Raw genomic sequence first — 14,730 nt, 5'->3', positions numbered from 1 at the left:
TGGAAAATTGGCTAGCATCCGTCCATTTGTTACAGACTATAAATGCCCTCTATGGGGGAGAGACACCATGTCCCAGTGGGGGGGAAAATTGATTATTCCTAGGACTCCTCGGGATTTTTAGAGGCGGCCACTGTAGAGCGCCCTACCCAAAAGTTGAAATGGCTAGATGATACCCCAAAGTGGGTAGCACAGTGGCCGATGAGTAAGGAGAAGCTCAGGGTGCTTGAGGAGCTTGTGGAGGAGCAATTGGCTAAAGGCCACATAGAGGAGACCACAAGTGCGTGGAATTTTCCGGTTTTTGTGATAAAGAAACCGGGGAAGGACAAGTGGAGGCTGCTCCGCGACCTCCGGGAAATAAACAAAGTAATTGAGGACATGGGGTCTCTCCAACCTGGAATGCCTTCTCCAACAATGCTTCCTAAAGATTGGCAATTGGCTGTTCTAGACATCAAGGACTGTTTCTTCCACATTCCCCTACACCCAGAGGATGCCCCAAGGTTTCCCTTCTCGGTTCCTACCATCAATCGAGAAGCCCCAATGAAGCGCTACCACTGGAAAATTTTGCCCCAGGGATTAAAATGTAGTCCCTCCATCTGCCAGTGGCATGTGGCCTCATTGCTGTCCCAGGTGCGTGCCCAGAGAGGGGAGGCCATCATCCTTCATTACATGGATGATGTGCTAGTGTGTGCCCCCGATAACTCTCTACTCCAAGACACACTTGACCTAGTGGTTAAAGTTTTAACCTCTGCTGTATTTGAACTGCAGGAGGGCAAAGTCCAAAGGATGCCACCTTGGAAGTACCTGGGCTTGGAAATTACTGCACGCACCATTGTTCCGCAGAAATTGGAAATTAATTGTAATCCTAAAACCTTAGCAGATCTCCATTCCCTGTGTGGGTGGTCATTGAATTGGGTCAGGCCCTGGCTAGGCCTCACTAATGAGGACCTAGAACCTCTCTTCAATTTATTGAAGGGGGAGAGAGAGCTGCTTTCTCCCAGGGAACTGACCCCAGAGGCAAAGACGGCAATCAAAAAGGTACAAAAGACTTTAGGAGAGAGGCAAGCTCACCGTTACCAGCCCGAGCTGCCCTTCAAATTCATTGCCTCAGGAAAACTGCCACACTTACACAGGTAAATATTCCAATGGATCCAGGGGCAGAGAGAGTCACTCAATCATAGAGTGGGTCTTCCTCTCCCACCAAAGATCCAAAACTATCACTACGCCACAAGAGTTAATAGCTCAGCTGATTCGGAAAGCAAGGATCAGACTGTATGAACTAGCAGTTTGTGACTTCACATGTATTCACCTCCCAGTCAAACTGTCTGAGGAGGGAAGGAACTCTCCTGAAAGATTGACTAAAGAGATGTTTGAGCACTTGCTCCAGAGCAATGCCAGTCTCCAATTAGCCCTGGACAGCTACAGAGGACAAATATCAGTCCATGCCCCGTCTCACAAGCTGTTTAATGAGGAATTCCACCTCAATCCTCGTGAGGAGTCGGAGACCACTCAAAGCTCTCACAGTGTTCACGGATGCATCTGGAGCATCCCACAAGTCGGTGATGACTTGGAGAAATCCTCAGACTCAGCATTGGGAAGCTGATGTTGAGTTTGCGGCGGGGTCACCCCAGGTAGCTGAACTGGCAGCAGTTGTGAGAGCCTCTGAGAAGTTCTCAGAGCCAATCAACTTGGTAAGAGACTCAGCCTATGTAGCGGGGGTAGTGTCCAGGACGGAGTAGGCAGTGCTCAGAGACATCGAGAATGAGCAGCTTTTCAGGTTGCTTTCCAAACTAATTTATTTGATTTCTCATAGAGAACACCCGTTCTATGTGATGCATGTGAGATCACACACAGATTTGCCAGGCAAAATTGCAGAAGGGAACCGTCAGGCAGACTCCCTTGCAACCCCACCAGAACAAGCAACCCCAGCAGAACAAGCACGCCTTCCTGACATCTTCCAACAGGCAAAGCTGAGCCACCAGCAGTATCACCAGAATACACCAGGTCTAATGCGTCAGTTCCAGCTAACACGGAGTCAGGCTCGAGCCATTGTGGCCACCTGTCCCAACTGTGAGCTGCACACCATGCCATCAATAGGCATGGGGGTTAACCCCCGAGTTCTTGGCAGTTGTGAGGTATGTCAGACAGACATCACACACATTCCTAGTTTCGTTCGCCTCAAATATGTGCATGTTAGCATTGACACATATTCAGGCACAGTCTATGCCTCTGCCCACACAGGAGAAAGGGCAATGCACGCCAAAAAACACCTAATGCAAGCCTTTTCAGTATTGGGGATCCCTAGGGGAATCTTAACTGATCAGGGCGCAGCATATAAGTCCAAGGAGTTCCTGGAATTCATCCAGCAGTGGGGAGTGGAACATAAAACTGGCACCTCCCACTCCCTTACAGGTCAAGGTGTAGTTGAGCGAGCCAATCAGATGCTCAAGCAGGTTTTGGCTAAACAGAGCAGTTCAACTGCGTGGATGTCTCCAAAGCAGAAGCTCTGCAAAGCCATGTTTACTATCAGTTTCCTGAATTGTTCATTTGAGAACATGAGTCCACCTGTGGTACGTCACTTTAACAGTGGTAAACAGTTCAAGTTATCCCAACATCCTCCAGTTTTGATTAGGGACCCAGAAACCTGGGAAATCAAAGGTCCCTATGAGCTCATTACCTGGGGGCGTGGCTATGCCTGAGTATCTACTCCCTCAGGCTCTCGGTGGATTCCCCAAATGTGGGTAAAACCGTATGTCCCCAAACATCCTGCTCTAACTGAGGGGAACGAGGAGCAGGTGGCTGTGGCTTCAAAAAGAAGACGCTGCCAGAAAAAAGAAAAAGAAATCCTCCTAAAGGATGACATTCTGGCAGATAGAGTCTTTTAACAGGTTTTATAATGTTTCTCTTTCCTTTTAGAGAAAAGCTTCCCTTCTCTAGGTCCTGTGAGGAACCCCATTCAAGTTGTCTTCCTGTTAACACTGAACAGTTTAGCAGCTGCATGAATCATCCTTCAGCCATGTCCGAACATCTGGGTGACCCTGGCACACACACTCCAAAATCGTGCTGCTACAGATTTTCTCCTACTACTGCAGGGACACGAGTGACAGGAATTTGAAGGACTTTGCTGTATGGACCTAACCTCGAAAATTCCTAACATCCATGCTACCCTAATCTGAAGATTAGTTCAATGGACTGTTCAAAAGCTGGGGACTCACAGGGTGGTGGGCCAAATCATAATTTGAATGAAACTAATATCCTTCTTTCAACTATGTTAAACAAAAAATGGGGAGATGTTGCATTTCCTAGATGCATTGCAAATGGTACTTTCTGTGACCCCTGCTATGCCCTGTAGCTTGGTCCCTCTCCCCTTCTAGCAATACAGGGCTGGCTGGGATCCACTTTCTCCCCGCCCCCCTTTTCAGACCCTAGAAAAGACCTGAGCCCCCTGACCTCTGTTTCTTTTTCTCTTTTTCTCTTTCTCCCTCTTTTCCAAGCTACCCACGAGAAATAAACCCGGCAACTTCATCAGGGAAAAGAGCCCCTTTTGTTATCTTATTTACATCAATGAGGCAAGGTCCCTGGAGGCTTCATCCTAACACCTGAGCTAGACCGGAGGAAGGGTGAAGAACCCGATTTTAGGGCAGAGCAAAAGCCTCAGTACACCACAGCAAAGGTGTGAGGAAGGGCACTGCCCCAACTTTTGGCCTGGCCTGCCTTTGCTGCACCTTTAGCCGCACACCAGAACAATGGCATTTCTTACCCTCAAGGTAAAAAAGGCGTTAATGCCTAGTCACTTGCCAATCCTGAGGATACACTAAGATGAGAGACCACGTATGAGGGAGTCTTTAGAGGTTTCCTCCCACATGGCGCAGGTGTATTCTCATTCTCGTGCTGAACTGAAAAGCCCGGCAAGGCAATTCTGGCCTGCCTTGTGCAGAGACGAACACAAATGTGGGGCTATGATCCTCTGTTCCGGACCTCTGCTTCCGTGTGTGTGGGGCGTCATGAGCCTGCAGCAGCCGCGGAGGACACTGTGGATTGTGGATGAGGCTGGGCTGGCCCCCCGGGTCCCGTTGGTCTGAGAGCAGCAGGAGTGGCATCGGAGCAGCATCGCCTGAGGGCCCCATGGGGGGCGGGGAGAGAGCCGGGAGTGACCCCGAGTGACACCTGAAGCGATATCCGTAGAGCCCCGAAGGCCAGCGGCGGCATTGAGTTTCACGGGTAGGAGGCTGCTAAGCTGCTTTGAAAGCTGGAGCTCCTCTGCTCTAGGACAGACAGGGAGAGCTGAGGGTGTCCAATGTGGAGAACAGAAGGCACCAGGGCGGCCTTCAAGCCCCTTGCAGTGCCTGCTGGGGCTCCAAGATAGCTGGGGAGGGACTTTGGAAAAGGGTCTGGACTCGCAGGACAAGGGGGTATAGCTTCAAACTGCCAGAGGGCTGGGGTAGATGGGATATTGGAAAGGAATTCTTCCTTGTGTGGGTGCTGAGGCCTGGCACATGTTGCTCAAAGAGGCTGTGTGGGAGCCCCATGGCAGGAAGTGTCCAGGGCCAGGCTGGAGTAGACATGGAGCATCCTGGACTAGTGGAAAAGCGTCCCTGCCCATGTCAGGATGTGGGAAGAAGATAATCTATCATCTCTAAGGTTGCTTCCAGTCCAAACCCTTCTGGGATTCTAGGATTCATGGAAGGCCCTTTTCCAAGTCAAGTGTTGTATCTCTTGGCTCCCAGTTTGTAGTTGCCAGTTCTTCTGGAAGCAGGCCTGGCCAAGTAGCTGTGATGAGCCATGGGTTCTCAATTGGACGAGTGTGATATATTTGCAGAGAGGAAAACTGCAGACAGATCTTCAAGGCCCAGGTAAAACAAGCAAAGGCTTGAATAAAAGCCAAAGGTTGGTTGTGTTAGTCAGTTTGCTGGCTGTTGAAATGGCCCCAGGTCATTTTCAACATTTCTAATTTGGATTTGTTTGAGTAAAAAATGAATGTGTTACCTCCAGCGTAGGCTCTCCAATGCATCTCCATGTGCTCCCATCTCTTTGTTGTATATCAGGTTCTATTAACTGAAGACAGAATCATAACACAGTAGTAAAACATTTAGAGGTGTAGTTAGCCAGCTTCAGGAGTTTTCAACTCTGCTGTTGACTTTTCTGGTAACTGTAAGAAAGGCAACACAATCCAGTTACTCCACTTTTCCTCTCTGAGGAAAAGATGATCTTTTTTTTTTTTTCCTCATTTTGAAAATAGCCTCGAATGAAGAGAGTTATTCACGTGGCATGTAGGATTCATTATTTTACCTTTCTCTTCTGCTGTCTTTTGCGTACTAGGTTTTTAAAATTTTTTTTTTTGTGGCTGTTGTCCATTCAGTAGGTTTGAAAGAATTCTAATTGTTGAGATGATGGTTCTTTGAAGGCTCACTTAGCCCACCTTTTGGGTGAAGGAAAGAAGAAGACAAGGTCCTCTAAGAAGAGTAAAAAGCATACTTTAAAGAGACATTCAGAGATGACTGCTGATGTCATGCAATTACTGTGTAATCAGCAGAAATGTGTTGTAAAGACACCCATCAGTGACTTCACAAGAAAGCCACACTCAAGACAGGTAAAGAACAGAAGCATAAAACCCCAAAGGAATTAAATGGACAGATTTTCATTGGGAATGAGCAACTCCTGAATTCTTGGTTCTAGAACTAGGGCCTTGTAATAAATAGACTGTCTCCTTGCCAAACGTAAAATTGGGTGTAATGAACTGCTCACTGCCCGTTGAAGTGCAGGGCTAGTAGACTAATATTTGCCATGGCAGGCATATTGTATGGCTTTCCTGTTAAAAAGAAATTAGTTTTGGTCGTAGCAATCTAGATATGTACCCAGTCTGACACCTATTTTTTAGGCTATATTTCCAAGTAAATGGCTTCGATGATGAAGCAGTAAGTTTATGTCATGAACAGGAATGAAGTGATTGCATGCATCCTTTTTACCCCAAGCCAGCTGCTGAATAATGAGGCAGAGACTCTCACTGACGCCAAGGAGTGCCCAAGCTTTTGGGAAAAGCACTGGGCAGATAAAGCCTATTTCCACATTTCTTGCTAGCGTCTCCTTCAAAGTTCATGGGTTTCTTCATCTTTTAGGGCTGTTCTAGATGTCTTTGTAGTTTACATGTACTAAATGTAGCAGATATTGCTTTCATGCCGTCCTAATTGATTTGAATTTGGGATCTACTCAGGCTTCAATGTCTCAGAAGAAGCAACGTTGATTCTTTGAATTCTGTTCTTGAATGCGAGAATGATACCGATGTAGTTAATGAATTAATTAAATCGAATTCACTTGAATGGAAAAATTGTCTTGTTCATGTAGGTTTTAACTTGGGAAATTGATATTTGAGTTCTACTTTTCATTGTTGTTGCTTTTCTGTATTCTTTGATTGCACAGATAGCAGATGTACTGACCAAGTATTCTGTGAAACTGGAGGAAATGTCCTTCCTCTTGGCAGCTGATGTTCACAAGCTCATTAACGCTAAGGCCATGGTAAATGTTTTACCTGGGGCAAGATAGCAGTCTGAATATTCCTAGAATGTCTTCCTTTCCCCAAATGAAATTCATTTTTTCTGCCTATCAATCACTGAAATATAGAAGAAATTTCTACTTGGCAGGGTATTGGTTTTCATTTGTGTTCTTTTCTCGCCTCATTTTCTGTAGAAGAGACAATTTTTTGTTTGTTTTTGCATGTCGTATGCTGCTTCTACTTCTGGTTTTATTTTTTAATGCACAGAATATAAAGAGAGCACTGCTGGATAATGAGAGGGCAACTGCCAAGCTACTCTTGAATAGAATGAAATCAGAGCTTGAGAAATAAAACTGGCATCAACTGAAATGGCAAGGGAGAGTCAAGGACTGGAAGCTCATGCAAAAGAAGTGTGTAGTTCAGAGTTTCAGGTCAGAAATGTGGCAGTCTTCTTTTGGACAATGAGCAACACAAAGTGGCTAGTGTTCACTTTTGGTTTCTATCGAAGTAATACTTGATGATTTTTTCTTTCTACGTGATATCACATATGAATGCAGTAGTAAATCTTGAAACATAGTTGAAATGGGCAAAGATGGGTGGAGAGCTAGAAGTCGGTGCTTTTGTCAAGGCCTTTTTTCTCCATGGCATGGGATTTTATTTCCGTAATAAATTAAGAGAGGAGTCTGGATAGAAATCTAACGTTGCTACGTTTGAATATCCATCCTGAACACAAGATGCATTGGTGTGGGTGCAATGCATTACGATCTTTACAGGGAGGTTTTCTACCGTGGATGTAGGAACAAGGTAGATGACAGTTAGTTCCTTATCGGGCAGTAAACAGTTGGCCTTGAACAACAACAATCTCAGGTTTATTTTCATTGCCAAGATGGCTGTAAATAAAAGAAAGCCCAGTAGTATGGATATTCGGATTCATAATTTTATATTTGAAGTACTGACTGGTTTGTATTTTAGGATACCTGACTCTTGTTTCCTACTTTGATAGCACCTTGTTGCCTCCAACACGTGCCAAATCTGATGGAAACGAATGGTGCAGAGCTCTGGAGAATTGAAACAAAAGTCTAGGTATGTCGGGAAATCCTGAGAACAGTCTGGAATTCAAGAAATATTTTCTTTCCTCCCTGGCAACGATGAGGCAGACAGTTGCTTTGAGAGTGCATGCTTGCTCTATTCTTTGTTCCGTGTGTTCCCACATACCTTCTCAGTTGCTTGGAGGTGGCAGTAAGAGCCAAACAAGCTGCCTGTAGCATGGCTTTCCTTTGGCCAGTACAAACACCTGTGCATGGTGAGATCTAGCAGGAACTGGCTAGGTTAGAATGAATCTGGGGGAAATCAAAAGTTAATTTTGACATGGATCCCTTCTCAATCATACAAAAATACTCCTTTTTAACTCTTGGAGAAGAAGAGGGGAAGTATGAGAAGAAGAGGGGAAGTATTGGAGATACTTCCTTTCTCTGTGTCCTTGCAGCATGCCTTCCCTCTCTGTGTCTGCCTTCTCTTGCTCCAGAGCACATCCTGTTGGGATGTTTGTAGCCTGTATGGTAGCAAAGAAGTTGGTAGCGATTGTAAGTACCTTGCTACTTTGAAGCATAATGATAAAGAGCTGTGTATGAAAATGTCTTGATTTCTTTGGCTGGTAGTGTCTGGTGTCTGTAGGCAAAGGTCTGTAGGCACTGCTGGGATCTGTTCCGTGTGCTGAGATTCGCACATGGCCTCTGTCATGTTTCCATGTCACACGGCACTATGAAAGATGGGAATTTTCACTGTGGTCTCTTCCATAGCATTCAGACAGCCCTAATGTGGAGTGCGTGGAGAAAATGAGCATCCAGTATGAGCTGGTCGAGGGCAAATGTCAGGAGAAAGGACAGATGTGCAAGTTGAGTGCCACAGCTTTTGGCTGTGATAGCCGTGGTCCAATGTGTCTTTCGAGTAAAATGCGTCTGAGGATGCACCAAACATTGAGATAACAAGTGGAATTCCTTTTTAACCTCTGCCTTACTCTGTTCAAAAAGTAAGCCATCCGTTTGGTTTCACGGTAGTAGTTGATATTTGTACTTGAAATGTGGAAAAGCCGTAACAAATGCCGGTAATGAAGGGAGTGCTGTCCTACATTGTAGAGAGCCTGGTGCAGGAATAGCTGGAAGAAAAAGGCCATAGTCAGATCAACTTAGTAAAGCTAGCAAAGTGGGCCTCAGTCTCAGGAATACAGTGTCCTTGAGATAAGGAAGGCACGCAGAATTGAGAAAAACATGAATGCCGAAGTGCTTAGCTAAGCAGCACATCTAGACCAATAATGAGCTCAGATTTTGCACTATGCATGAGCTAATTAAGCACAGTACTTAAGCACCACTCTGCGTATCAATAAACGAGACTTTGCTGATGACCATATGGTGTCCGCGTCTCCCTTCTCCGACAAATGGTGAACCCCGACGTGCCTCCGTCGCTGAAAAAGAAAACGGGGGAGAACGCGCCACGGTCGGTGAAGTAGAGTTGGGGCCTGCTGCAACCGGGTCGGTGTCAAACGACGTAGGGAAGACACCCCCAGGAGCCATAAAGGTGGTCCTGGGCCATACGTGCTGCCGAAGCCGGAGAGTTGCAACAGCGCTGACGACAAAAAATGGACAGGCAAGCAGCATATGATTTATTTTTAGTACATATAGATAAGTTAGGGTTAAAAGAGATTAATCCCAGGAAGGACATACCGGGGTTGTTAGTCTGGGGTTATGCTAAAGGTTTATTCTCTAATCCTCACACCGTGCATGATTTAAATGAGTGGCGTAAGTTAGGGGATGCACTGTGGGAGGCGGTATTAGAGGATGATAAAACAGCAAAAAAGCTGGGAAAGATCTGGTGGGTAGTTCATAACGCACTACTGAAGCAGCAGGCGGAGAGAAGGGCGGCTCGGGAGGCAGTAGAGGCATATAAAAGAAATGCTCAGTATGGCGATAATGAGCCCCGAGCACCCAGCACGACCAGAGTAGAAATACCTATCTCTGGGGAGACAGCAGGAATGACAGACATGGCTAGCTGCGCTTGGCCCTCGGCACCTCCCTTAGAAGAGCTTGAGGAGGATTCCGCCGCGGCGGCGGAGACAATTGCAGAAGGCGAAGTAACCCCGCCTTCCGAGGACGAAGGGCCCCAGACCGGCGGCGAAAAATCCCCTTGCCGGTCTGAGCCCAGCGTCCCTAAGCCCGCCGTGGAGCCAGCTCCGGTCCCTAGGGCGGAAAGCGACCTGTGGGAGGAGATGGCAAGACGGCGGGGGGAGGCATGGAGTATGCTAGCCAGACACGGCTTGGAGACTGGGGACGAGAGCGCTGTTGACGCAGCGAAAGCCTGGGTTTTCCCCGTCACGTATACACAGGGAATAAACCAACAAGGACAAGCCGTCCAAGTGGGAGCATATTCGCCTCCCGACTGGAAGCTGCTAGCCCAGCTAAGACAGACAGTGAGTCAGTTTGGTTTCCGGAGCGAGCCAGCTAAGCAGATGCTAGATTTCTTGTTTGATACATACCTGCTGTTGCCAAATGATATGAGAAGTATAGTGAAACTGATTTTCACGCAACATCAGCAGTTGCTATTTAACGCCCACTGGCAAGCTCTTGTTCAGGAGTCAGTTGCAGCACAGAGGGGCCCGGAAGATCCGTTAGCTGAAATTACCATAGACGAACTAATGGGATTAGGTCAATACCGCAAGACAGAGGCTCAAATAATTTCGGGACCCGACAAGGTTAGGGAAGCCATGCATCTAGTAAGGAGTGCCATCAATCAGGTCAAAGATAGCTCAGGCATACCCATGTATATGGGGATAAAACAGGGAAGAAATGAATCCTTTAGGGACTTTGTAGATAAGGCTGCTACTGCTATTGAAAAGGCAGGAGTCCCAAAGTATATGAGAGGGGCGCAGGTTTTTTTGGTTAATGCACTAAAAGAATTAGGCTTGGGACTGCAGAAACAAGCCAAGTCCACACAGTCACAGGTGTTAGCCGCTCTTGCTCCGCTCCGTGCTTCTACGGCGGCCCCGGCCACATCGAGCGACCACCGGCCTCCCTCGGCGCGCTGCTACAGATGCGGGTGGATGCGGCGCGGCCCGACAGGCGCCGCCGATCAACCCCCGGCGGCCGCCGCCATATTGGCCCCGGTCACAAGTAGCCGCCGTGACACCAGCGCCATCTCCTGTCTACAACCAGCCACAACAGGGAGCCTGGGACTCGACCTGGCAGCCGCAGTAAAAACATCTTTGATAACAGCTCGCCCCGTCAAAGTCCCAACTGGAGTTTATGGCCTGATAAATATCAAAGGACAAGCTCATGGAGGACTAATAGTGGGACGCTCGTCAAGCTCCATTGTAGGACTGTTTGTGCTACCAGGTGTCATCGATGCAGACTACACGGGAGAAATACAAATAATGGTTTATACTCCTTTTCCTCCTCTGACAATTGAGGCAGGTCAGCGTATTGCTCAATTTATTCCACTTCCACAGTTGAGCCGGAGTGTTCAACCACAAAGACAAACCCCACGTGGAGACCAAGGATTCGGATCATCAGGTATTGCTATGCTCACAATGGATCTCCATACCAGACCCAAAAAGAAGGTGAAACTAACCTATGCAGGAGAGACAATAGAAATGATGGGACTCCTAGACACTGGGGCAGATACCAGCATTGTCTCACCAGAAAAATGGCCCCACAACTGGCCATCACTGCAAACCACGGATACCGTGACGGGCGTCGGAGGGTTCACCCTCGCCAGAAAAACTCCTCCAGTAAGGGTCACTATAGATGGGCAAGATTTGGTAACTGTGTTGTCCGTAGTTGCGTTACCACCATCGGTACATTGCTTGATTGGAAGGGACATTTTGGCTCAAATGGGGGTCGTTTTATCCAACGAGCACCCTTTGGGGTAATTGCCATTGCTTGGATTTTCCTGATCCCAATCACCTGGACTACCAATGAACCGGTAATGGTTAAGCAATGGCCTCTAAAAAGGGAAAGTCTAATACAAGCACATCAACTCGTAAAAGAACAATTCCAACAAGGACATTTGAAACTCTCGACAAGCCCATGGAACACGCCAATTTTTGTGATCAAAAAGAAGTCAGGAAAATATCGTCTTCTGCACGATTTAAGAGCAGTAAATGATCAGATGGAGGCGATGGGGGCATTACAGCCAGGCCTCCCCAACCCAGCAATGCTCCCACAGCATTGGCCTCTTCTGATCATTGATCTAAAGGACTGCTTCTTCACTATAGCCTTACACCCTCAAGATACTAAAAGATTTGCGTTCACCCTACCAGCAATAAACAGAGAAGAACCTGATAAACGATATGAATGGACTGTTCTTCCACAAGGAATGAAGAACTCGCCTACCCTGTGCCAACTGTATGTTGATGCCGCATTACAACCATTGAGGATACAATGGCCCAACACAATTATTTATCATTATATGGATGATATCCTCTTTGCTCAAGAATCAGCATTTACAGACACTCAGATGCAAGAGATTCAAAGCACCCTAGCAAAGGCATCCCTCATAATAGCTCAAGAAAAAATACAGCGATCCACACCATGGAAGTACTTAGGGTGGTCTATCACAGGCCAAATCGTACGGCCACAGAAGCTCCAGCTTGCAACAAAGATCACCACTCTAAATGAGGCACAGCGACTGCTAGGAGATCTGCAATGGTTCAAGCCGATTGTTGGGATACCCAACTCCTTGCTAGACTCCCTCAGGCCACTACTTAAAGGGACTGACCCAACCGCACCCGTAACCATGACCCCGCAACAACATGAAGCCCTCAAGGGTATTATACGCTGCATCAATGAGAGGTTTGTCTCCCGCCAAGATATCTCCTCGCCCATCGATCTTACCATCTGGAGTACTGCCAACCACCTACTCGGTGCACTCACACAGCTACAAAAGAAAACGGGGGAGACACGGGTTTGGAACACTTTGGGTCCCTGCTAGGTGGGTGAAGCCCATTCTAGATGACCGAACTGGTGGAAAGATTCCTGAGGAGGCGGCTGGCTCCAGTCGACCAAGAGCGGATCCAGCAGAGGTTGACGGTGACCTTACGGCCCTATTTACAGAAGTTGGGACGCTATAACAGCGCTGCCCGTGAGGCGCTAAGGCAGCCACCACCGAATTGGGCTGATTGGATTGAGAGCCACGTCCACCAAGAAGAACAGCCTCTCAGCAGCCGTCCTTGTTGTGCGTGTGGGGGGTCATGGTGTGAAGCCTGGGTAGCCCTAAAGTGCGGGGGCTGTGGGGACTGCTCGTAGGTGGAACAGAGAGCAGTGTTTAGTTTGTGGTGCTGGAAGTGTCAAAGTGACGACCTAAGAAATTCAAATTGGGGTCGGGCCCTAGAAAAAGAAGCAGGAGTGCCATATGCCCAGGTACGAAACCTATACGAGACACCAGAACAGCTCCTGTTAGCTTGGGCCCGGTGGGAACTTACCAACTGGATTAAGAGGCAGCACATCTATGCAAATTCGCACATTATCGCTGCAAGATGCAGACATAAAGTCCCACACCTACCTTGGCCTCGGGTAGGACCAATTAAGCCCGGTACAGACCCAGAGGAGGTATTAAATCAAAGTATAGAAAAGGTGAAACAACTGCAGATAACAGGGAGCAATACAGGGCGTAAAAAGAATAGGCCGCCAAAGAAATCAAAATGATGATCATTACACTGCTTATGCTTGCTAACTTTGCTGGCACAAAATCTTTTCCAATGCAGCATGCACCTCGGGAGAACGTATGGGTAACATTCGCTAACATAACAAAGCAAGAATCAATCTGCTTAAGTCTAGAGGGAGTACAAAATCCTTTTAAAACCTGCCTAGTAAGGTTGCCAGTATGGTTACAAGGAGTTCAAGGAAATGTGCTGCATGAATTTATCTAACCACTCTGAGTCCATCCACAAAAAGATACAAAACATGCAGCAGAAATTACACAACCTAAAAGAAGAAGATGGTTGGGGCATTGACGAGTGGTTAAAAAGCCTAGGTCTTGGGGGATGGATTCGAACCGTTATTAAGTATGCTATTATGGTGTTAGGTATATTCTTGTGCTTAGCTTTATTGCTACCTTGCTTGATAACTTGCTTACAAAATTTTATTCAAAAGACTGTTAGCAAAGCTTGGCATGCCACTCTTTTAGCTCAAAAAGAAAACGGGGGAAGTGTAGAGAGCCTGGTGCAGGAATAGCTGGAAGAAAAAGGCCATAGTCAGATCAACTTAGTAAAGCTAGCAAAGTGGGCCTCAGTCTCAGGAATACAGTGTCCTTGAGATAAGGAAGGCACGCAGAATTGAGAAAAACATGAATGCCGAAGTGCTTAGCTAAGCAGCACATCTAGACCAATAATGAGCTCAGATTTTGCACTATGCATGAGCTAATTAAGCACAGTACTTAAGCACCACTCTGCGTATCAATAAACGAGACTTTGCTGATGACCATATGGTGGCCGCGTCTCCCTTCTCCGACACTACGTGAATGTGGAAGATGCAAGGAGCCTCAGCCCTTGTGCTAAATCTGTCTTATCTTGGGAAAGAAATTCCACCTCTGCCTCAATTTCTCCCTTTGTGTCCAACCAGATGGTATTGTTTACTAATCTAATATGGCATGTAGGAGGCTGAATCTATCTCTGTCCATCACAAGAAAAGAAACACTACGTTTAGCCAGGCTCTCTGAAAGCCACACAGTATTTCTTCTGTGGATGTCAATAATTTGTTCTTCTTTTTCTTCAGATGACCCTGTTGGATATGAACATTTGCACAGCAGAAGATGCTGAAGTTGTGCACTCCAGCATGCTTCAGAAGACTGAGAAACTAAAATGTAGGTTTGAAGAAGAAGTGGAGCACGTGGATGTACGTTTCTTTTATTTGATGACATATATTTTCATCACTCCTTGGGATTAGTCTGTTCTTCCTGTGCTCCCACCTGCAATGCCTTCTGCGTGGTAGGCTATTGATGTCACCTTAGAAAGAGGTCCATAGTGTGACAAAACACTCCAAAGAAACGGTTTGGTGTGGAAGAGTTTCATGTGGAAGTGTTCATAATTCTTGTGTTTATTATTTGTAATATAAATAGATTGTATTTTTATGATCATTTCTATCTGAAATACATATGATAGCGATGAATGACGTATGGCCCTGTCTGCTTAAGATCAGACTTTAGGAATAGCTGGAAATGATCTCCCAAATGTCTTCCAATCTTTTGTATACATA

Source organism: Sturnus vulgaris, chromosome W (assembly GCF_052056855.1).
Source record: "Sturnus vulgaris isolate bStuVul1 chromosome W, bStuVul1.hap1, whole genome shotgun sequence".
Classification (NCBI taxonomy): Eukaryota; Metazoa; Chordata; class Aves; order Passeriformes; family Sturnidae; genus Sturnus; species Sturnus vulgaris.
Note: the sequence above shows the minus strand (reverse complement) of the source record.